This window comes from Canis lupus, chromosome 6, assembly GCF_003254725.2.
Source record: "Canis lupus dingo isolate Sandy chromosome 6, ASM325472v2, whole genome shotgun sequence".
Taxonomy (NCBI): Eukaryota; Metazoa; Chordata; class Mammalia; order Carnivora; family Canidae; genus Canis; species Canis lupus.
The window spans coordinates 26344273-26369720 of NC_064248.1; the positions used below are offsets into that span (position 1 = coordinate 26344273).

Here is a 25448-nt window from a genome sequence, read left to right on the forward strand (position 1 = left end):
ACAAGACAGCTGTCACACTTCAAGCCTGCTGTCTCTTTGTCTTTCCGTTGAGGTAGTGTTGTCAGCTCCATAAATATATATTATATATATATATATATTAGAATCCTCATGAATGTTCCTGTAACATCCCAAAAACCAGGTGGCTAGCTGGCCTGGCAAGGCTCCGCATGTAAGGAGGCAGTAAGGTGGGATCCCAGGGTGGCTCAGTGGTTTAGCGCCTGCCTTTGGCCCGGGGTGCGGTCCTGGAGCCCCGGGATCGAGTCCCACATCGGGTTCCTCGCATGGAGCCTGCTTCTCCCTCTGCCTGTGTCCCTGCCTCTTTCTCTCTCTCTCTATGTCTATCATAAATAAATCTTAAAAAAAAAAAAAAAGGGAGGCAGTAAGGTGCTCCCTTCTGCGGCCCTGGGGAAACCTTTTCCCACTCTGGTTTCTCTCTTTCTTCTCCATCCTTCCTTCTTTCCAGAGGCCGAGAGCTTGGGCTCTGGAACCAGACTGCCTGTGTTTGAATCCTGGCTGCTTTGCCTGCTGACCGTGGGGAGGTGGCTCAGTCTCCTCGAGCCCCTGATTCCTCATCTGTAAAATGCTGGTAATAACGGTGCCCATTGGTTGTGAGGGTTACAGGTGCATGAAGCCCTCAGAACACTGTGTGGCTCATAGTTGATGCACCCTAACCATTGCTGTTGTTATTCTTTCTTTGTTCTTCCCTCCTGCCGCATCTCAGGCTGCTATTAAAAATTGTAACAGACTGGGTGGTTTATTTTATTTTATTTTTTAAAAATATTTTTTATTTATTAGAGACAGAGAGAGGGAGAGAGAAACAGGCAGAGGGAGAAGCAGGCTCCATGCAGGGAGCCTGACATGGGACTTGATCCCGGGTCTCCAGGATCAGGCCCTGGGTGGAAGGTGGCTTAGCTAAACCGCTAAGCCACTGGGGCTGCCCAGACTGGGTGGTTTAAACAACAGATCTTTATTTCTCACAGTCTTGGAGGCTGGAAGTCCAAGATCATGGTGCCAGCAGGGTCAGGTTCTTGCGAGGGCCATCTTGCGGGTTGCAGACTGCTGTTTTTTATCTTATGTCCTCGCATAGTGAAAAGAGAGCTAGCTAGCCCTCTGGGGTCTCTCTTATAAAGGCTCTAATCCCATTCATGGGAACTCCACCCTCATGACTGAATCACCCCAAAGACCCTACCTCCTAATATCATCATGGGGGTTAGGATTTCAACATAGGAATTTTGAGGGGACCCATTCAGTTGATAACACCTTCCTTCCAAAGGAGGGAAGCCTGTTTTAAACATGTCTTATGTGGCAGGTACTCACTTCAGGGCTGGGATGAACTAGTCCCTGTGGCACCTCCACTGAGGGAGACAGATATTAAATAATTGCTAATAGACACAACTTGTGATAAATGCCACAGGGTACTATGAATGGGTATAACAGACATAGCTCACTTTCTGTGGAGGAGCTGGGCTAATCAGGGAAGACTTCCTGGAAGAAATAACATCTGAACAGAGTTCTTTTAAAAAAAAAATTTATTCATGAGAGACACACATAGAGAGGCAGAGACATAGGCAGGGGGAGAAGCAGACTCCCTGTGGGGAGCCTGATGCGGGACTCAATCCCAGGACCCCAGGATCACACCCTGAGCCGAAGGCTCAACCACTGAGGTACCCAGGCATCCCACTATGTAGTTTATTTAAACAGCCTCCTACTGATGGATGTTTGGGCTGTTTCCTACCTTTTTATTATTAAAAACAAGCTGTGGTGATAATCTGATACCTGTGTGCTATGCTCATGTGCAAAAAAATCTGTGGGATAAATTCCTGAAAATGGAAGAGTTGGGCCAAACAATACCTTTTTTATAGATATTGTTAAAATGTTCTCTGTGGAGATGGTACCAATTTACACCCCATCTCCAGCAATGTCTGAAAGTGTTTATTTCCCTACAGTTGCATGGACAGCTGTGGATTATCAGGTTCTTTTTAATTTGCTTATCTGATAGGTGAAAATTGATATCTCAGCATAGTTTTAATTTGTATTTCTCTTATTATGAGTAACATAGAGCATTTTTTCATTTGTTTGAGAAGCCCTTGTATTTATTTTCTTACAAACCGTCCTTATCTTTTGCCCATTTTTTCTTTTGGTCTGCTTTTTCTTTTATTAATTTTATACATTAGAGAAATTAGCCCTTTTCTCTGCTAAGCTTCACAAACATTATTTCCAGATTTCTCATTTATATTTTGACTTTGCTTATAGTGGTTTTGAGTCTGAAAACTTTTTTTTAAGCTTCCTGTAATCAGATGTATATTTTTTTTTATGGTTCCTGGATTTGTGACATACACACAAAAGGATAATCTTCCTCATTCCAAGATCATAAGATGACTCCATTCGTTAAAACATACCTTCAGGAAAGATGATTCCAGAAGGTGTCTTAATTATGTTTCACAGTGTTTACCACCCACCATGGTGGGAATGCTTCCCATATATCCAAATGAAACCTCAAAAGTTGTAGCTTGTTCACTGGTGATAGTCTTTTACCTCATTAGCAAATATATCCTGAGTGCCTACTATATGCCAGTGTGGAACTAAGAAGCCCTTAAGCTACAAGGATTGATAAAGAAGCCCATAAAAATAGCTAAAATCATACCACCTAGAAATAACCAGCATAAACATTTAGTATTTATCAATAAAGATTTTTTGAAGTCTATTGTATTGTATTAGGATCCTCCAGAGAAGCAGAACCAATGGGGTTATATAAAAAGAGATTTATTATAGCAATTGGAGCACATAGTTATGGAGGCTGAGAAGTCCTGGGATCTGCTGTCTGTAAGCTGGAGAACTCAGAAAGCCAGTTGTGATCCAATTTGAAGCTGAAGGCCTGAGAATCAGGGGCTGATGGTATATGTTCTGGTCTGAATCTGAATGTTCAAGAAACAGAAGCACTGATGCTTGATTGATTGATTGATTTTTTTTAAGTGATTGATTGATTGATTGATTGGTTGGTTGATTGATTTATTTGACAGAGAGAGCACAAGCAGGGGGAGCAGCAGGGAGAGGGAGAAGCAGGCTCCCCGCTGAGCAAGGAGCCTGATACGGGGTTTGATCCCAGGACCCTGGGATCATGACCTGAGTCGAGGGCAGATGCTTAACCACCTGAGCCACCCAGGTGCCCCAGAAGCACTGTTATTCAAGGGCAAAAGAAGATAGATGTCCCAGTGCAAGCAGAGAGTGAATTTGTCTTTCCTCCATTTTTTGGTTCTGTTCAGGCCTTCAAGAGATGAGATGATGCCCACCTGCCTTGGTGAGGGCATCTTTGACTCCGTCTACTGTTCCAAATGCTAATCTCTTCTGGAAATACCTTCACAGACATACCCAAGAAATGACATTTTACCAGCTCTCTGGGCATCCCTTCGCCCAAATTGACACATGCAATTAACCATCACATCTATGTACACATATTTTTCAATAAAAATAAGATTATTGGGGCACCGGGTGGCTCAGTGGTTGAGCATCTGCCTCCGGCTCTGGTCATGATCCCAGGGTCCTGGGATCGAGTCCTGCTTCAGGCTTCCCATGGGGAGCCTGCTTCTCCCTCTGCCTATGTCTCTCATGAATGAATGGATAGAGTCTTTTTTAAAAAAAGATTATTATAGATAGAATATTTTATGACCTGATTTTCAAATACATCTTGGATTTCTTTCTTTGTCGCTAACTAAATCTACACTGTAACATTTAATGGCCATGGCCATGGTTGGCCCACTCCTTACAATGGGCAAGGATGCTACGTTCCCGTTTCACTATTATAAACAGTGTCGCAAAGGACACCCCAAGAGCTTTATCTTTGCCCTCTTGTCGTGGACGTAGAATTGCTGGGTCATATTGTCTTTCCAGAAAGATTATACTGATTTGTACTCTCACCAATAATGTAAGGCTATTGGGGGCAGGGGCACGTACTATGGCTCCAGGGCCAAGTCTGGTAAAACCTGTTTTATTGGAGCAAGACTACTCCCATTCACTTATGTATCATCTGTGGCTCTTTTGTCCCATAAGGGCAGAGTTGAGCAGTTGCCGCAGAGACCGCATGGCCCACAGAGCCTGAAATATTTACCAACTGACCCTTGCCAGACAAGTTTTGCTGACTCCTGCCTTATTTCATTAGAGAAGTTGTGTTACTTTCAGGTGTTCTTGTTCACTCTTCTAAGATTGTACAAGACAATTTTGATGTGGAATGTGGCAAGAATATCAAACATCTTGTTCCAAAACCTCTCCAGGCTTCGAAGCAACATGGATCCGAGTTTTAATCCATCATTTAATGGCTTTGTAACCCCAGTCAAAATTTTAATTTGGCTCAGTCTGTTCATGATAAAATGGGAATGATGATGACAATGCAGCAAGGTTATAAGATGTAAGGCACACAGCCCAGTTGGCCTCTGTGCATGTCAAGCCAACATTAGTTCATTTTTCCCTTCCCAAAGATGTCTGCTTCTAGCAAAGAGGAGAAAGAAATTACCAGGGGAGTTGGGATTGGGTTGGTAATAGCTGGTTTCTGCTGTTGCTTCTCATTCTCATCTCCATTCTCAGTATGGAGAGCTCAATTTTTTTTTTTTTTTTTTTTTTTGCCCTGAGTAACTTCCAAACATTTAAAGCCAAAAAATCTCTTAAGTCATAGGAATAGTGTCAAGGCTAAGAAAAGACTGTTTTTTTCTGTTGCTTTTAAGCTTTTTACGGTTGCCCCAGGTGGTGCAGTTGGTTGGGCATTAGACTCTTGATTTCGGCCCAAGTCATGATCTCAGGGTAGTAAGATCAAGCTTTGTGTCTGGTTCCTTGGTTAGTGGGGAGTCTGCTTGGGATTCCCTCTCTCCCTCTGCCCCTGTCCTACCATGTGTGCACATGTGTCCTACCATGTGTCCTACCATGTCCGAGCGTTTGCTCGCTCTCTCTCTCTTCTCTCTCGATAAATAAATAAGTCTTTTTAAAAAATAAACTTTTTAGGGAAGCAATTTCCACGACTTACCTGGGCTGAACAACCTTTGCTACTGTTTTAAAATTTAGGGAGTATCTTAGATTGATGGGATCAAGGAATAGTGGGTCTGCAGCTATCATTTACATTGAGAAGTGGTTATACATGAGGACACGTGGGAGGCCCAGCACTGGCACTGGTATCAGAGTAGGCAGGTTTTATAACTTCTGCACTATGGACCTTTAAACCAGATGATTCTTTTCTGTGGGGGATGTAGGATGTCTAGCAGCATCTCTGGTGTGGGAGATAGAACAATGCTAGCCCCACAAAGATGTCCATGTCTTAACATCATCTGTGGATATGTTGCCTAACATGGCAAAAAAAAAACCCCGCAAAACAACCCCCCCCTCAGAACCCCTTGCATATGTGACTTAAATGAAGCATCTTGGGAGATGGGGAGATTATCCTGGATGACCTGGATTGGCCTGGTATTATCACAAAGGTCCTGATAAGAGAGAAGGTAATACAATGATGGAAATAGAGATGGAAGAGAAGGTGCTATGGCTGTGGATTTTGAAGATGGAAGAGGAGCCAAGGAATGTTGGAATGAGCCAAGGAATGTTGGAAGCCTCAAGAAGCTAGAAAATTCAAGGAAACCAATTTCCTGGAGCCTCTGGAAGGAAAGCAATCTTGCAGAGTTATATTACTCTTCTGACCCCTGGAACTGTAAGATAATAAATTTATGTTATTTTAAACCACTAAGTTTGTGGTTATTTGTTACAGCAAGCAATAGGAAACAAATACTTCTGGCATCCACCAGCTGCCAGTGATACCCATCCCCAAATTGTGATAATAAAAAATGTCCACAGACAGTACTGCTATGCATCCCATGGGGAGCACAGTTGTTTCCAGTTAAGAATTACCATGTTAGGGAGATTCCAATAGCAGCTGCAAAAATTCAGAGTTGATGCCCTGGGTATGGCTGGCACACAGTCAGTCAAGTGTGGCTTCAGGTGAGAACACAGTCAGATACATAAGGGAGGCCAGGAGATGTAGACTACTCATGATGTCCATTGTCACTCCTTTCTGTTTTCTCACCCCGGGGGATTCCTGCCTGAATACTCAGAAAGCATGGCTGGGCTGACTGAGAATCCTTATTGAATGTGACAGCTTGCCCTGCTGGGTCCTTGCCTCTTAGCACAAGGATGACAGCTGCTCTTTGTGGCAGCCTCTCCCTATGGATCAGACTCCTTTGCCTGACTGACCAATTCCCTTCTTGCTGGGCAGGAAAGAACTTCCTTCCATCTGAGCCACAGTAGTGAAGTCTGGGCTGGTTCTAAGCAACAGAAAAGGACGCTGATTAATATAAGGAAAATCAATCAGTGATTGTCAGGAAAGTAGGGGGTATCGTGGAATGAAGGAAGTTTGCTTAGGAAGGAGAATACCCACATAGCTCTGGGAAACTCAGGAGCAGTTGAAATTCATGGTCTGCCTCTCGAGTTCTTTCATTAATGTGTCTCACCTCCCAGTCTTGGTTTCCAAGTTGCAAATTCCTGAAGGAGAGAATCGTATTGTGTGGGTCTGATACGCTGCCCCTTGAGACCACAGGCAAGGACTTTCCCAAGGTTACATAGTCCTGATAGCAAAGCTGGGCCACCTCTCCTGACTTTCAGACCTGTTTCTTTTTCATAACCAAGTACTAGAGTCTTTAGGGGGGTTCAGATTGTCCAATTAGAGAGCTAGCCAAGAGCTGGTACACCAAGGAAAGTTCTTTGTAAGCTTGCTGATGTGACACCTGAACTGGAAAATATGGACCACACTGGCTGTTTTTTCTACTGTGTATCAGGCGTCTAGATATTTGTAGGTATCTGGAAGTGACATAGGTTCCATAAACATATTTAAAATGAGTTATAAAAGAAATTGAAGATAATTACTGTGAATCACAGTAGAGTGGAGTTTTAAAAACTCATCCACCATTTTCAGCAATTTCTGATCCCTAAATGAAGTTCCCTCAGATCCTTTGGCAATTGCTACTGCCTGCTTGAGCAGATGCCCTTTCCTGGGCCTGCTTTGGGCTATGACTGGATTCTTTTCTCTAGGCCTCTATTCAAATAAACACAGCCACCACAACAGGTTTAAATTTTTATAGATTTTTTAAAAATTCCAGTTAGTTAACATACAGTATAATATTCATTTCAGGTGTACAGTATAGTGATTCAACACTTGGATATGATATCCGGTGCTCATCACGGTGAGTATACTCTTTAATCCCCATTGCCTATTTTCATCCATCCCCCCACGAACCTCCTCTCTGGTAGCCATCAGTTTATTCTTTAGAGTTAACAGTCTGTTTCTTGGTTTGCTTCCCACTCTCTCTCTCCCCGCTTTGCTTGTTTGTTTTATTCTTGAATTCCACCTATGAGTGAAATCATATGGTATTTGTCTTTCTCTGACTTGTTTTGCTTAGAATGCTCACTAGCTGTATCCATGTCATTGCAAATGGCAAAATTTCATTGTTTTTTATGGCTGAATAATGTTCCATTGTGTGTGTGCGTGTGTGTGGGTGTGTGTATCACATCTTCTTTATCCATTCATTAGTCAATGGACACTTGGGTTATTTCCATATAATCTGGTCTTAATCCAACAATAAATACTTATTATATAAAAAATTTAAAAGCACAGGTATGTGTAGTAAAATTTATAAAATCACCCATGAGCATATTGTGCATAAAAACCTATTCACATTTTGATCTATTCAGTATCCTTCCAGGCTCTTTTCTTATTATTTGATACTTTATTTAAAAAATTGGGATTATACTACGTTTTATGTTTTATTACTGACTTTATTAATTTAGATAACATAACATCTTCCAACAGGCTTAAATATATGTTGATTATACTTTTTAAAAGCTTCAAAGTATTCCATTTCATGATTATGCTTTGATTGATTTAATTTATCCACTATTGAGAGAACTCTTTTTTTTTTCTAAGTTGTTGAAAAGTCTGTGATGTTTATATGGCTGCAGAATTAATCAAACCATGACTTAGTTTCAAAACTTCATGAATTATTATGTTTTATATTTATTTCATTTTGGATAGTTACATTTTTTTTGTTGTTGTTCTTTCTGATTGGAGGATATTTTGTTGTGACATCCCTTCATGATGTTGAGGAAGGAACATGTAATATCTTGAGGTCCTCCCTGTGCATATGAGCTTCTATCAATCTTCTCTGAAAGGGTTGGCCTGTGGAGTAGAAAACAAGTCAGCTATTTCAACCAAATCACAGTACTTTGACTATTGGTCATTTTCTGTAACCCACAAACAATTCATATGGGGTCCCAGTTTTCTTCATCCAGGTGACAAAATTCTATTGAGCACCAACTATGTGCTCATCAGTGTGCTTGGCCATAGGGACATGTACAGATCATCTTAGGGCATCTCAGTAGTGAAGTCTTTATTATCATTTTGTCCTCCTGGTGTCAGGTCAATCTTATCTCACTCAAAACCTGGGGCTTTGGAGCAGACAGACACTTCCTTGCATGCCCATGCTAGCTGCATGACATTGGGCAACTATGTAAACACAGTTTACATTTTTTGTGCCCATTTTCATATTATGTTAGTACAGTTCAGTGGGATCATCCATGTAGAACGCATAGCATAGAGTAAATGGTTGAAAATGCAATGGCCATCATTATTACCACCATATTCTACAGAAAAGCTTTTTGTTTTTATTTTTATGTATTTTTTTTTGAGAGAGAGATAATGCATGTGAATGGAGAGGGAGAAGGAGAGAGAGAATCTTTAGCATGGAGTCTGCCATAGGGCTTGATCCCATGACCCAGAGATCATGACAAAAGCTGAAATCAAGAGATGTGTATCCAACTGAGCCACCCAGGCATCCCATATTTTGCCAAAAAGCTTACAATCAAGTAGAAGAAAATGTATTTCTGGGTCATTTATTTATCCTAAGCAGCTGATGAGCAAGGAACTAATTAGCCTAAAGAACGAGCAGGACAATAGGAGGAGGCCATTGGCTGACTCTCTGGGGTTAATTTAGCCATCACTTTTGCATGAAACCAGTACATTTAGAGTGTGAAAGGAGCCTACTGCTTGTTGATAATTAGTACGGTTTTAATGAGTTATCATCAAGTGTTAATAACAGCTCAAGTGCAACATATCTTTTCACAACTTTCAGAGGATGTTCAAGATGTTTGCTGGGTTCTCACTTCTCGGGCTACTATGTGTGTGTTAGCAGTTGATCTAAGGAGGGCCAATAGGTTGCTTGTATCTCCTGGATCCTAGGAAAAGAAGCTTTAATGATGGCTACAATATGGCCGCACCCAAGATAAGTAATATCATGGATATTACATGAATTGGGAGAGATGCCAGCCTTTCCTAATGGGAAATGGCATTTCTTTGCCAGTGGGAGACATTTCTTTTTGTTCCAAATAATCTTGACAAAAAAAAAAAAAAAAAAAAAAAAAAAAAGGTCTTAAAAAAAAAAAAGACAAACTGGAAACTAAATTTCTACCAATAGAGTACTACCTAAGTGTATATTAGGACATCCATGCAATAGAACACAATGTAGCCATCAAAAAGACAAAAAGAATAAGGTGGATCTATATAGAATGGTGTTTAAGAGATACAAATTGGGAGAAAAACTGCAGAACACTAGCTAGGGTCTGATGCAATGTAAGAGGAGGGAGGAAGGAAGGGGGAAGATAAATAAAGGGAGAAAGAAAGAAGCAAAGAAAGAAAGAAAGAGAAAAAGAAAAGAAAAGCATTTCTTTATAAAATTAGGCTTTCCTTTGCAGATCATAGATTACTCCAGAAATTGAGGACTAAGGTAGATTTTTACTACAGATAAAAAGGGTGTGTGTGTATAGGGGTTTTACACAGCAGCACATAGACTACTCCAAATCTTTCCCTATACTTTATTTGGAATTTGAGTGCCTAGAACTGGATTAAATATATTCTGCGGTTTGGCATACGTTATCATCACTGATCTATTCCCAGCCCTCTTATTTATTATAATAGTATAGACACACATCCTTATTGTGATCAGTTCTCCAGAGATAGAATTTACAATGATTAAAATACACCCATTTTTTTTAAGGAGGATACGTGATGTGATGAGCACTGGGTGATATATGTTGGCAAACTGAATTTAAATTAAAAAACACATCCATTTGAAGTGTATGGCTCAATGAGATTCAATAATCAGGATGTAGAACATTTCTCTCACCTTCAAAATTCTGTTGCTCCTCCTCCTAGTTAATCATTAATTCCCACCTCTTGTCCCAGGAAAACACTGATCTATTTCTATTACAACATATTTTTCTTCCCTAGAGTTTCCTATAAATGCAATAGTACACTACAATATGTACTCCTGTGTTAGCGTTCTTCTCAGAATAATGCTTTGGTCATTCATGTGCATTGTATGTATCAGTAGTTCTTTTCTGTTTTAAAATTTGGGCTGAGTAGAGTATTCCATTTTATATAAATATACGTTATATACTATATAATATAATATAAAGTAATATGTTTATCCATCCACATATTAAAGAAGTTTTTTTTTTTTTGGGGGGGGAGGAATGTTTATGTCACCAAAAAGTTGAAAATCACTTTTCTACCTTAATTGAACATTCTTGGGAATGATGGAGAACTCAATTTACACAATGATTTTCAGTAAGAAAGCAGGTTCCATATTGGGAGATGAGGTGATAGGATGACAGAAGGTTTCTGTGGCCTTAATGAACATATCATGTGGTGGGAATCCCCACCAGAGGCCCCCAGTCATCCTCACCTCCTGGCATTCACACCTTTGTGATAATATCCTCCCTTCTAATGGATTGAATATGGCAGAAGTAATGGACAATCACTTCTGAAATTAGGTTATAAAAGTATTATTTTTGTCTTGAGTGTTCTTTTTAGGATTGCTTGTCATGTAGGAAACCAGCTACCATATCATAAAGCAGTCCTGTGGAGAGGTCCATGTGGCAAGGGGTCAAGGCCTGCTGATAACCATGTAAATGAGCTTGGGAAGGAGCTGGCCCCAGTCGAACCCTCAAGTGAGACTGTGTATCTGACAGCTTAATCGCAGTCTCATGAGAAATCCTGAGCTAGAGGCATCCAGATAAGCTAAATCTGAGCCATATTAGGGGTCATTTGTATTTTTTAAAAAAGATTTTATTTATCTATTCATGAGAGCCAGAGAGAGAGAGAGAGGCAAAGACATAGGCAGGGAGAAAAGCAGGCTCCAGGAAGGGAGCCCAGTATGGGACTGGATCCTGGGACTCTGGGATCACACCCTGAGATGAAGGCAGATGCTCAACCACTGAGCCACTTAGGCATCCCAAGGTGTCATTTGTTAAGCAGCAGAGACAGATAATACTAACAAGATTACATTATCATTGTTGCCATTATTCCTATCAGGGCCATAAACTTCACCCTTCCTGGTTTCCATCCCAAGTTTAGCAGAGCCCTGGTGATGTATTACAGTAATAATCAGCAGGTACTGAGCATGGAGTCAGTAAGCACTCTTCAAGTGCTTACTTTCATTTTCTTGTTTAAACTTCACAACAGGGGATCCCTGGGTGGTGCAGCGGTTTGGCGCCTGCCTTTGGCCCAGGGAGCGATCCTGGAGACCCCGGATCGAATCCCACGTCGGGCTCCCGGTGCATGGAGCCTGCTTCTCCCTCTGCCTGTGTCTCTGCCTCTCTCTCTCTCTGTGACTATCATAAATAAATAAAAAATTAAAAATAAAATAAACTTCACAACAGCCCAATGAGAGGAAACAAGAATTGTCCCTCTTGTACCTACCAGGAGAGCAAATGGACTTTAGGGAGGCAAGAACTGTAGGATGAGTAGTGCTAGTACAGAAAGGAGCTGGGCTTTGAATCCAAGCGGTGACTCTAGCATCTTGGGTTGTGACCATGACACTTCCTACTGCTGCGGGGACCTCCATCCCACAGCCATCCACAAGTGATCCTGGCTCCACACTTCTCACTCCACTCTTGCCTCTTCTCTGGATTCTTCTCTGCCAACCCTATCCCACCTTCCACCTCGACTACTGTCAGGTCAGCCATCCCCAGGCCGACGTCCTGACCAAGGATGTCAGGGCAGACTACCTAGGTCGAGACCTTATGAACTTCTCATGTTCTCCCTCCAGAGAACTGTCTGCCTTCCTTACTCCTTCCTCATCTCAGTGATTGCTCTTTTTCAGTCAGATGGAAACATGAAGGTTTTTTTTTCCCTAGCTCCCTTTCCCCATATCAGGAATTAAGACATTTTCCAAACTCGGTGAATATTAATTAACCTATATTTGAAGGATAAATGAAACAGTAATAACCGGCTCCCCCACTTACTTGGGGAGGCTACTGGTGGGGGGCTGGAAACAAGCTCACTCTTTGGCTTAAGAGTTGCCTTTGAATTTTAACTCAGCTGCTCCCTGGCTGTGAGAGATCATGGCCATGTGACTTAACTTCTCTACACCTCTGTTTTCTCATCTCTAAAATGGGAGCAACGATTTTTCTGGCCAAGGACTAAGAAAGATAAACCATATGCTAGCATCATGGCTGGCACAACGTAATTACTCCATTTATTATTATAAGCAATCGTTGTTGCTTAATCCTTATTTGTAGATTTGCAGATGTCCTTTCCCAAAGTGCAAGAGCTCTTCAATGAAAAAGACTGTCTTCACCAGTCGTCTCTTCTCCTGGGTCATCTTGGAGATGGATAACTCGATGGCAGTATGTAGTGCACTTCCACTTTCACTCCTTCATGGTGTAAAAGGTCAGGATGGTGCAGAGGTCCAAGAGTATGGCCTCTGCAGTTAGAAAACTTGGTATCGAATGGCAGCTTTTCCACTTATGAACCAAATGCACTTGGGCTAATTTTGAGCACCTCTAGGCCTATCGATGATAGCAGCTCCAGCCTGATGGCATTATGGCCAAGGTTAGTGATCATTAATGCATGGCAGACACTTCTTGTGGAGCTGGCACGCAGTGATAACCCAACAAGTGCAAGCCCCTATTATCATTCTTGTAGGAGTTGGTGGAGGATGATGAGGCATAAGGCCATCCTCTCTGCAACTTCTAAAGCCCAGGTCTTTGCTCTGCAACATTTTGTAGGCACCTGCAGGCATTTCTGCCATGCATTGGACAGCCGTGGCCCATTTGGATCCACGAGAGGCTCTCTCCCTCTTGTCTGGCCCACCCAGGGGTTTTCTTTTCTGTGCGTTAGACTTCTATTCATGGATCACCTGCCAGAGACTTGGACCAAGAATTTTTACTCTGCTTTTCAGATTTTCTTCTCTTAATGGTCCTGTTCTGTGCTGTCACTCTGGTGCCCTTCCTCCTCCCTCCTCTCCAGCCCTCGGCAGCTGGCAGGAAATGTTTATAGAAGAAGCTTTTCTTTCTCTTTTTAATAGTCTCCTAGGCTGCAACCTCCCAAATGAGAACCTTGTTAACCAGAAGGACTCTAGGCTACTGATTTATATTCCAGTCATAAAGGGAGGGGAAAAAATTACAAAGAGAGAAGGAAAATGCCAACATATCCATGTACTAGTTCCAACAGCCTCCCCGATGAGGAGTGTATATATCTATTTATGCTCTGGGTGCTAAGGGATTCCTTCTAGATTTTAGTATTTGACCTGTTATCCTTGGATCACGTGGATTCCTTGTTCCTCACACCTCAGGGTGTGCTGAAAACAAGAGTAACAGTTTTATGCTCCTGCCATTGAACAAAAGATTTATTACTTTCAAATAATAAAAGTTCTTATTCCAACAGAAATGTTAGTATCTCAGTAAAGATGGTGTCCAAGCTCATGGTGGCTTCAGAGGATGGCTAAGGGCTCACCTGTGCACACTCCCCATAGATACTGATTGGCCAACATCTCTCCATGGGTAGTTATGAAAGGGTCATACAGCATACAGGCAAAGGTCTTTGGTGGCCAGAATTCTAGCTCAGTGGTTCAAGGAAGGCTTCCCCAGGAGGAGGAAGTGCATTTGGAACTGAGCTTTGAAAGTGGGTGTCATAGACAATGTAGGCTGTCCCTCATTCCCCTCTACTTCCATAACTTCTATAACAGTAGAATCCCTAATTTTTAGCTGGGTCATCCCTCCCACCCCCGAGTAAAGACGGCAGTACTTTTAAAAAAAATTTATTTTTTATTGGTGTTCAATTTGCCAACATACAGAATAACACCCAGTGCTCATCCCCTCAAGTGCCCCCCTCAGTGCCCAAGACGGCAGTTCTTTTGAATATCGCTTGCGATAATCCCTACAATTATTCCCTTTCCTGTATGCACGTCCTTTTGCAATGTGACTTTGTAGTCCTGCTATTTAATTGTGGAGTCTATTTCCCCATCCTTGAATCCCAGCCACACTTATGATTTGCTTTGGCTAATACAATGCAATGGAAGTGACATTGTGTCAATTCTGAGCCTAAGCCTGCAGACGCCTTTCAATCCTACCTCCACTTAACCTTCTGGGATCTTGACCAACCATCACATGTGACTGAGCCAGAGTTAGCCTTCTGGAGGATAGGAGCCCTTTTGGAGCAGAGACAAACTTTCTTAGCTGAGGTCATCCAGACCAGCCAACACTTAGACAACCAGACGGTTAACCACAGGTGCATGAGTAGACTCACCCGAGGCCACAAAAACTGCCTAGCTGAACCCAGCTTAAATTACCAAACCATGGAATCATGCACTGGATAAATGCTTAATATTTCAAGTTGCTGTGTTATGAGGCAGTGGTTTGTAATATTTCAAAACTAACTAATACAATTTCCCATGCAACTAGGTGTATCTGTGTAACTAAGTTTTGTTGGATGACAGGTAAGTGGAAATGGTGCGTATGATTCTGAAGGGAGGGGGTGTGGATTTCTTTACAGAGAGCAGGCATGCTCTTCTTCCATCTTTCTTCCTTCCTAATGACTGGGATGAGAATATAATCGCTGGAGCTCTAGCAACCATTCTGAGTCAGGAAGTGAGTTTAGGAAGGAATCCATGGCAGAGCCTTTAACTAGGATCTTGTTCCTCTGAAACCATTGATTACCTTTCCAATCTTATTCTACTTCTAAATTTATTAATAAAAAAAGATAAAAACTTTTATATTGTTTAGGCCTTGGTGTTTTGAGTCTTAAGTGAATCAGAGCTGAACCTAATCTACAATGGTCAGAATTTAGATAAGCAGGATGGTAGAGAGAAGAGTACTCATGTTAAAGGGAACTTATTGAGGATATATCATAGATAATGTTGCAGAAAAAGATAAAGTTGCAGAAAAAGATAAAGTCTGGGTGGTGGGTGGGAAACAGTGAAAAGTTGCATAGGATTACCTAAGGGGAGGAAAGGGTGATGGAACTGGGAACAGTTTGAGGCCAGCTTTTGCAAGGCCTTGAAGGGCAGGCTGAGAAATTTGGAGAATATGGTAAAACAGATGTCTGAAGGCTTATAAAAATCAGAGTAAAGAAATATTTTTTCTGCATTCATTAACTCATTTCCTTTGGGGAGCTCATGTTTGTTCCAGTGAGGGAGACAAGATAACAAAATAATAGGATAATTACAGATTGTAATTAATGGTCTGTGTGATATGATGGAGACTATTAGATAGAGGCAAATACTTTAGATAAGGTGGCTAGAGAAAGGTTTTTTATTTTATTTATTTTATTTTAAAAATTCTGTGCCAGGCACTGTGCAGAAGTCTAGGGATATAGGAAGTAATAACACACAGTTCCTGTCATTGGAAAGATCACAGTCCAGTGTAGGGGCAGGTTAATTGGGAACAACTTCTTAGAGGAGATGGGAGAGAGTGAAAGGAAGTCATCCCATCTGTATCAGTCAGCTATGGCTGGAATAAAGCTGTGTACCATACCTGCCCCAAATCCTTGCTTATAGCAAAAATGATTTTTGTCACATGAGTCTGCATGTAGCCTATGATTCTGCTGGACTCTGTTGGATTCGTTTGCTTCACTCCAGACTACAGGTTGTCTGAGGTCTGCTGTCTATGTCTCCTTATCCTGGGGACCACTGGCTACCCAGGGTTTGATCTCAGGGTGGATGGCAAAAGTACAAAAGATCAAGCAGAACCACAGAGGCCTGTGTAAAGCCTCTAATTCTATTACATCCACTCACACTGCTAGTCACATGGCCAAGACTGACATCCATGGGTCATAAAGAACACTCCATCCACAGTGAGAAAATCTCGAAGGTACAAGGATGTTTAATTCCATAGTGGAGGGAACGAAGAGTTGAGAACATTCACTCAATCTTTCATACCATCCCAGGAAGTGAGGTACTACTCCATTTTTTCAGAACTCCCATGTATGTCCGAATTATTTTCCTATTTTTTCAAGAAATCTCTTCTATTTCTTGTTAGATTTATGGCAAGGCACATAATCCTTTCTTTTTTAAAAAAAGATTTTATTTATTTATTCATGAGAGAGAGAGAGAGAGAGAGAGAGAGGCAGAGTCATAGGCAGAGGGAGAAGCAGGCTCTTTGCAGGGTGCCCAAAGTGGGACTTGATCCCAGGACCCCAGCATCATGACTTGAGGCAAAGGCAGATGCTCAACCATGGAGCCACCCAGGCGTCCCACCATATTTCTTTTTATTTAAAAATTTACTTAGAGGGGTGTCTGGGTGGCTCATTCAGCTAAGCATCTGACTCTTGATTTTGGCTCAGGTCATGATCGCAGGGTCATAAGATCAAACCCCACTTTGGGCTCCATGCCCAGCATGGAATCTGCTTGAGATTCTCTTTCTCCCCGTTCCTCTACCCCTGACCCCTTAGCTTGCACATGCTCTCTCTCTCAAAAATAATATTTTACTTAAGTTTACATATGCATACATGTTAAAAACTTCAAAAAGCAATACTAAAAGATATAACAGTGAACATAATGCTGGCCTTTCCAAAGAGGGAAATCCCAGGTTTCTTTCTGGAGGTATTCTGTGTGCACAGCCATTTTTTTTTTTAAGTTTTAATTTCAATTCCAGTAGAGTTAACACACAGAACCAAATATTTTCTGACATTAAAAAACACAAAATGGCATCCTACTACACTTTCCTCTGCATCTCCCTTCCCTCTTTTTTCTATTTCACCACGTATCTTAGAGGTAGTGCTATTTCAGTTCAGCTAGGCTCATTTTATTGTGTTTAATGGCTGCATTGTTTTCCACTGTGAGGCTTTGCTGTAATTTATTTAATCAGAGCCTTATTGAAAGACATTTGGATTGTGTCCAATCTTTTGCCACTATAAGCAAGACTGCATTAAGTATCCTGGAATATCTATCTTTATGCACATGTATGAGTGTTATCGGTAGGTTAAATCTCTAAACAGAAATTGCTAGATCAAGGGATATGCATCTTCATGTTTGATAGATATTGACTCTCTGTTTCTAAAAAGAAAGAATGATTCCTTCCAGCATGTCTACAGATCTTTGTCTGTCCCTCATGTCTTCTTCTGATTCTTGTCCCATGATATTGTTTGGGGCTGAAACAATGGAATGAAGTGGCTCAAAATGTATCCCTATAAGGAATTCTAGGGAAACTCTGAGTAGTATCCTTTGAATCTTGGCAAATTTTGAAGATGGGAAGAACCTGGAACTGCTATTGTTACCCAGTTCATTCTTTTAATGAGAACACTGGAGGAGCATCGGATGTTGTTTTCACAAACATGTTTACTGAAGAACTCCATGCTCCAAGTGGAATGATTTATATCCCTGGGAGATCCCAGTAAAAAATGTGCACAATACCCTTTAATTTGATCTGCTTTCCCTGTAGCACCTAAATATTTAGGGCAAATAGAAAATAGTTCTGATTTACAATCTCTATAAAAATTTTAAACAACCTAATAGGACATTTGATCATGAAATTGCCTGAAATAATGTTGGTGGTAGTTGGCCATATTTCTTTGAAATGGCCTGTAACTTCAGTGCAAACCCCCAAACATGGATTTTTTCCCCTGCTAATAACAGTCTTATTAATAAAAGAGTGATTTTCTTCACAGATCCTTGGCAGCTGTGTTCCAATGCCTTTGTTCAATAAAGGTAGAGATAATAACTGTCTCTAAAAAGAAAATGTACCAAGGTCCTCAGGAGAAGTGGTGGAAACAAATCTTTTATTAAATCATATCAAATTGTGTTTCTTGTTTGCTTTTCTTCATTTTGTAAGTCACAGTCATATCTGCTAGTTTTGGTAAACCTTTGCCTCACATTTGTCAAAAGAAAACCACTTGAAGGCTTGGTATTCTTGAGGTTAAATGCTGTGCGATCAATCAGGGTGCTACATTTCCCACAATTAACTGCCATGATGACATTTCCAAGTCTGTTTCTCTACTTACCCCTGCTGATATCTTTTGAGATTAGTTAACTTCTGAATATGATCTCAGATATTCTATGGATGCCTAGAAAAAAGAGCAGCAGGAAAGTGTGGTTGACATGTGGTGTTTTTACCTGTGCAGATTCATGACCCCTCTTCCAGTAGTAACATCTCTATTTTCCTTGAGGGCAGGTGGCTCACATGGGCTGGCCCTATTCCTAGTTCTAGGGGTGGCCCTATGACACAGACCTGGCCAATCAAAACATCCTTGCTCAAGGTGGACCAATCAGAGCCAGTGATAGAATCCTGGGACTTTTACTACAATTAGTGGAAGCAAAAACTTTCTTGATTTTCATTCTTGAAAGAATACGCTATAAACCTACTCATGGTTATCTTCCCTCTCCATGGAAAGATTACTCTTGAAGGAAGACAAAACAGAGAAAAACAGCTGAGAAATGGAGGAAGACGGATTCCTGATGAGACCACTTGAATACTTGAATCTAAGCATGCCTGACATCTTACCCATCAATTAGGTAAGCTAACCAATTTTGGTTTTTTGCTTAAGTCCATTTGTGTTGGATTTCTGCCACTTGCCTCCAAAGAGTCCTAAACATTTGTGTTTTATAACTTTCAGTAAAGCCTCATATGTAGAAGAGCTTGTCCAACACCAGCATTATTGATGTCTCTAATCAATAATCAGCTCTCTTTTCTCTCGTGTTCTCAGTGGTCACCATTGTGTAATGGACTGTCTTCAGACTGGAGCACCTGTTCTGGGCCATAGCTCATCATATGGTCTTGGCCAAGCATACTTCCTGTCTTCCCAAGAATTCCTATTGTTTGAATTACTCATAGTTGTCCCATATTCATACCCTGTGGATATGGGATTTACCTGGGCTGTGTTCCCTCTACCCCCTACCCTCCCCCAATAGCTCAGTAGTTCCTTGTGAATGTAGTTGTACTTACCTATGCCTAGGGAATTCAGAAGATTTCCAGCCAACCAGCCAGCCACTGGTATCTTCTTCCAGCTTGGCATCTCTAAGATCTTTGGTCCATTTCTAGCTCTTTCCTTGCCTTGCTCAAATTAAGCCATGATCTAATTTATGGGATCAGAGTTGATGTACATGGACGTATGGACTAACTTTTATAGTGTACCCTCCGCATGGCAGGCACTGTGCTTGGCACATTTAGGTGTGCTTATATCATCTTGTGTTTCCTGTAACACTTAACATCATTGTCTATTTAATACTTTTTATGGTCTCAACACTGCTGAGTGTCTTATCAAGTAATATCTCATTTAACCCTTACAGAAGCAGTAGAGAGGTATTATTATCTCCATGGATAAGCTGAGGCTGAGAAAGGTTACTTCCCAGCCTCATGTAATGAGGAAGTGGTGGAAGCAAGAGTTTCACTGAAGCTGGAATGACTCAGAGTCCAGTTTTCTTATTTTCTATACCAGCACTTACTGGCCTGTGCCTCTTGCTCACCTATCAAGTTCCGACCTCATGGCACTCATGTGTTATCTTTAGTCCCCAACTGTCCCTCACTCTAGAGCCTTGCATAGAGGAGTAGGTTCTCAAAAACTGCATTCTGAGTGAAGCAATCTTTACGACAGCCTTGGAAGGTATTTTTCTTTCTGTTTTACACATGAGCAAATTTAGGCTTAGGATAGTTAAGGAACTTACCCAAGGCCAGGAACTAGCATTCATAAAATATAATCCTATAATCCTGAAATTTCTCCTTCAATTGGGAAACGAGAACAATATCGTATAAGCTCAAGAGAGGGGTCTTTGGGATGTTCATGCATTCCAACCCAGATAGATAAATGAAGGCTCTATTAGGCTGGATTAGTGTGCAGAAAGCAGTGCAGACATCTTATGAAAGAAAGCCTCCGTGTTACTGAATCTGTACTTGAGCTCCTTGTAACTTGTGAGTAGGGAAAGCACTGCTGAATGGTGCTGGACAAAGCTCCAGTGAAAATGACTCCAGTGGGGAAATCTTTTATGGAAACTGAAATGATTGTTTTAGGAATCCGAATTATAATTCTTCACCTCTTAGTCTCTGGTCTCTTGAGTCCTGGTCTATACCCTCCCTGGGTGCATGGGTTATGGGATGCTGGTGACTTTGCCCAGTGGAAGGAGCACTGTTATGGAAGGCAAACCAGCTTGGTGTGTGCAGAATGGCAGTGAGGTAGGCCTTTAGCTGCAGAAGCTGGGACTCTGGTAGACGGAACCGACAGCTCTAAAGGGCACTTCAAGGAAACACATTTCTCAGGGGCATCTGAGAACATGAGAGCTGAGCCCAGGGTCTGATGCAGCTCTCTCTGTTTGAAAGCGCTGACATTCTGTTAAGCTAATGATGAGTTTTCTTCTCTTTCCTCCCAACACCAAGACTAGGCAAAAATGCAAGGAAGAAAGAACAAGGAGCAATTTCCAAAGTCTTTCAGGGACCCTAGGATAGCTTTTGAACTAAGTCACACTGCTGTCATCCTGCAGGCTGCATGTGCTTTTGGAGTGCTCATTGGCAGATTAATGAGTTCCATGAAAGTTAAGAGAAAATAGCAGCTTAAAATAGAAGTGAAATTTTCAAGGGCATTTTGGGGGAGAGGGTGAAATACTCTAGTCACCCTGATGTGTTCATGGAAGCATCTAGGTTATGTCATTAGTGAAAAATCCCAGGTATTGAGCCAAGAATGCACATAATTTACCCACTCACTAACCTACCACCATCCATCTACCCACTCATCCATCCATCCATTCATCCACCCACCCACCTACCCACCCACCCATCCATCCAATCCATCCAATCCATGTATCCGCCCACCCACCCATCCATCCATCCATCCATCCATCCACCCACTTATCCATCCATCCTCCAACTACCTAGCTATCTTTTACCCATTCACTTAACACTTAACAAGCATAGACAATGTGCCAGGCATTACGTAAGGCTACCAATATTTGGTTCTTAGGAAGTCCCAACACTGCATTTTTTCTTCTATAATATACTTTCAGAAAGCAAATTTGATGTATGGAGTTTTCGTTAAGGTGAAGCAAAATGTTGTAATTGAGTTTATATAGATTTTGACTCCTATAACTATACACTTGGTGCTGAAAATCTTATGCAACTTATTGGGGAAAAGATGGTCTATGGTACAAGTTGCTGCATCATGCAGAAAGATGGGCCGCAAGAAACAGTTTTTGTTTTGGGTTTGTTTTGCATTAGAAGCCGTGAAATTATTGAACTGAAATTGTTGTTTTGCTTGGTCAGGTGTTGCTAGTCCACTAAAAATAAGCCCGTATCCGTGGACATCTTAGAAACTTAGAAAACTCACATGCAGGTGAAGTAATTTAGTGCACTCATACTTTGTTATGCTCTGCCACATTGAACTTCAGTAGATTTCTGCTTTAAACACAGGTGGTAGGGATCCCTGGGTGGCTCAGTGGTTTAGTGCCTGCCTTTGGCCTGGGGCATGATCCTGGAGTCCCGGGATCGAGTCCCATATCGGGCACCCTGCGTGGAGCCTGCTTCTCTCCCTCTCTCTCTCCCATAAATAAATAAATAAAATCTTTAAAAAAAAGTAAACAAAGGTGGTAGAGTGTGATGCCAAGTGTGAGGATCTGCAGACACACAGCCTATTTCAGATCCCTAACCTTCCACTTACTCCATGGCCTTGGGAAAGTTGCCTACCCTTCTCTGTTTTCAAAACAAAAATACAACAAACAATGATACTTGCCTCTTAGCATTTTTTTTGGTGAGGATTGAATGTGACAATGACCATAGAGCAATGTCTCCACCATTTTGGTGAGCAAGGTTGGTCCTCTAGGGACTCAGAATAGATTCATTCAGATTCACTGGCCCGAACAGTTCTCCGTGATTTTATTTCCTTCTATTATGTGTTCTTCTCCATCTCTGGTTCTCCTTTAACTCCTCCCACACTATAGGTGTTCCTTCTAGTATAGGAATAGAGATTTCCCCAGTTCTCCCTTCATACCTTAATTTAGTACATAATTAATAAAATACAGAGGTTGGCTCTGATGTCATAAGTGACTTTTTCCCACTCAACACTAGATTTTTGACATCTCATATTGTTGTATGTAAATCTAATTCATTACGTTCTGACTGGCCTGGGAGACAGTATATGCATAGACTGCAATTTTCTTATCCATTCCCCTAGTGATGAACACACAGGGACATCAAAGACTTTGCTGTTATAAAGAAAACTATGGTGAACAGCCTCACCTTATGGTTTTGTGGGGGAGTTTTTCTGGGGCACATATCCAGGGGTAGAGACTGCAGGTCGATGAGCAGTTAATTGCCCCAAGTATTGGGAGGTTTCTACTTGGGACTTCTACTTACACTTCTCCTTAGCACTTGATGTTCTCTGACTTTGTAATTTTTGCCAATACGATGGGTGTAAAGTGGTATATCATTGTTGGTTTAATTTGCTTGTCTCTAATTACTAATGAATTTGAGTATCTCTTCATATACTTGTTAGCCATTAGTGTTTCCTCTTCTATTAATTTTCTTTTCATAGATTTTACCCATTTTTCTATTGGGTTTCCTGATTTTTTTCTTGCTGTGTTGTAGGGGTTTCTCTAGATTTCAACACGAGCCCAGTTTTAGGCATTGCACACATCTTCTCGTGATCTACAAGAGTGTTCAGTGTGTAGATTATGTCCTTTTCTGAGCAGAAATCATAGTTTTCATGCAGTTGAACACTTCATGTCTCCCCCTCATGCTGGTTTTATAAAGATCTTGCTTTCAAATCTGCACAATTTCCATACAGGGAACCAATTTTTCCAATAAAATCTATCAAATAATTTGATCTTTCTCAATTGGGGTATAACACCAAGCCTCCCATACATGTAGGAATATTTTTGGAATCCCTGTTACTTCATTGATTTATTTATCTGTTCCTAAGACTACACTGCACTTAAAAAAGAATTACTGTTGGGACACCTGGGTGGCTCAGCAGTTGAGCATCTGTCTTCAACTCAGGGCATGATCCCAGGGTCAGGGATCAAGTTCCATATCGGGCTCTTTGAAGGAAGCCTGCTTGCTTCTCCCTCTGCCTATGTCTTTGCCTCTTTCTGTGCGTATCTCTCATGAATAAATGAAAAAATCTTTAAAAAAGGATTATTGTTATTTAGTAATATGTTTTAATATTCAGTAAAGTGAGTCCTTCTTCTATTCCCATTTTTTCTTCAAAATTACCTTATATATTCATGCCTTTTAAATTTCCATATACATTTGAGAATCAGTTTTTGAAATTTCTCAAAAAGTTTTGCTGGAACTTTGATTAGAACTGCTTAAAGTCCAGGGATTAATGTTGAGGGAAAATTAATATCCTTATAATGTTAAGTTATCCTATTTGTAAATCTGGTGTTTGTCTTTATCTATTCACGTCTTTTAAAATGGCCTTTGTAAGAGCTTTTCTCCATGAAGCTCTAGTGCATTCATTTTTGTAGGAAGGTGTGTTTGATTCCTACATACATTATTTTTTGTTGTTGCTGTAATGTCTTAAATATTCTGTGTGATCCCTGGCACATGTGAGTGCTTAGTAAATGGTACTAGTTATTGTTATTATTATATTTTATTATAATAAAAGGGAGAAACCATGGAGGGAGAGTCTTTAAGAATCATGATGCTCTGCAAATAATATGGATGTGGATCCAGACACACCTGGGTGCTGGTTCTGATTCTGCCATTAGCTGTGTGACCTTGAACATACTTCTTAAATTTCTGGGCTTCTGTTTCTTCTTTAGGGGAATCAAGCTCATCCTACCAGTATTCTAGATATGGTATGAGCACACAATGAGGTTACAAACTAGTAACACACACAGTGACTGGCACATAAATACCCAGAAAGGAGTTCCTTTTTCTCCCCAGTGAAGAGGTGAAAAGTTGGTCACATAGCTGCCCCATCTCCCCATTAAAGAATCTCTTCATCTGAAATCCACTTCCAAACCTTGTCTTTTCTGACCAGATGGGCATACATACCCCCTTAGCCTTACATCTTTAGAATATAAAGATCTTTAGATGACACCTTAGCCTTTTCACCTTTAGAATATAAACTTAAAGAAAGGAAGCACAGTTGACTTCACACATCCATCTTGTCTAATCAAGCCAGTCATGCTAAGTTCATTTCCCTTTCCAGTGATTGGTTCAGGGATGGGCTGGGCTGGCCCATGCCAGTCTGGGCCAGCGAGATGCTAGGAGGGCCTTGCAGAGGGCTTCTGGGAAAAGAAATGCAGTTTTTCTCCTTCATCATGCTGGAATTAAAGAGGCTTACTGCCCTGGTTATGCCAGAGAGGAGAGCCAGGCTGGGGAAGAAGCTTACACTGTGGAATGGGGCAGGGGCATGGGATGCAGAGAAATTCCGAGTTCCCGATGTCACCATTTGCAGCATGGGCAAAACTGGAATCCTCCTTCTCCATCAGCTTCCTGTTATGTCATAATACTCAATTTAGTCAATTTGGATAGTGTTGTGAATTGAATTGTGTCCCCTCAAAATTCATAGGTTGAAACCCTAACCTCAAAGTGACTGTAGTTGGAGATAAGTCCTTTGAAGAGGTAAAATTGAATGAGATCATAAGAGTGGGGCCCTAATCCCATAGACAGGTGCCCTTGTAATATGAGGAAGAGACACCAAGAGGTGCACAGAGAAAAAGGCTGCATGAGGACAAGAAGGTACCATCTACAAGGCAAGGAGAGAGGTCCCACAGCAAACCAACCCTGCCAGCACCTGGGTCTTAGACTTCCAGCCTCCAGAATGGTGAGAAAGCCAGCCAGTCTGTGGCGTCTTGTTATACAGCTCTAGCTAACTAACAAAAATAGGAAGAGATTTTATTTGAAGTCTAAAGCACTACAGTGGATTCAAATCTCGAGTCTTTGGCATGAGTCTGCAAATAATTGGTGCTCAAGAAATGTGTCATAATGAACACGAATGTGAGAATCATTCTGAATTTATCGAGTGCAGTGAATCACACAATTCTGTGCTCTCTGGATTGTTTGAGCTTCTGAATGGCCTTTTGGTACAAGTATAGACTTCCTATTAGTGGTATCTTTTAGACGAGAAAAGTGGGGGTTAAGGAGTCTAAGTGATATGCTTCAGTCTGAGTAGATAGATAAGTGGTCTGCATGGGATAAGAAGCGAGGTCTTTTTCGCTCCT

The 25448-nt window shown here is 41.3% G+C and overlaps 1 long non-coding RNA gene across 2 annotated transcripts in view; it reads left to right on the forward strand.

Moving 5' to 3' along the window:
• LOC112640327 (uncharacterized) overlaps positions 1-25448 on the forward strand; it is a 389014-nt gene that overhangs the window by 98343 nt on the left and 265223 nt on the right. For both annotated transcript variants that reach the window (XR_003123978.3, XR_007411029.1), the window contains exons 3-4: positions 7157-7208; positions 18689-18809. This is a non-coding gene — a long non-coding RNA (uncharacterized LOC112640327). The remainder of the gene's footprint in view (positions 1-7156; positions 7209-18688; positions 18810-25448) is intronic.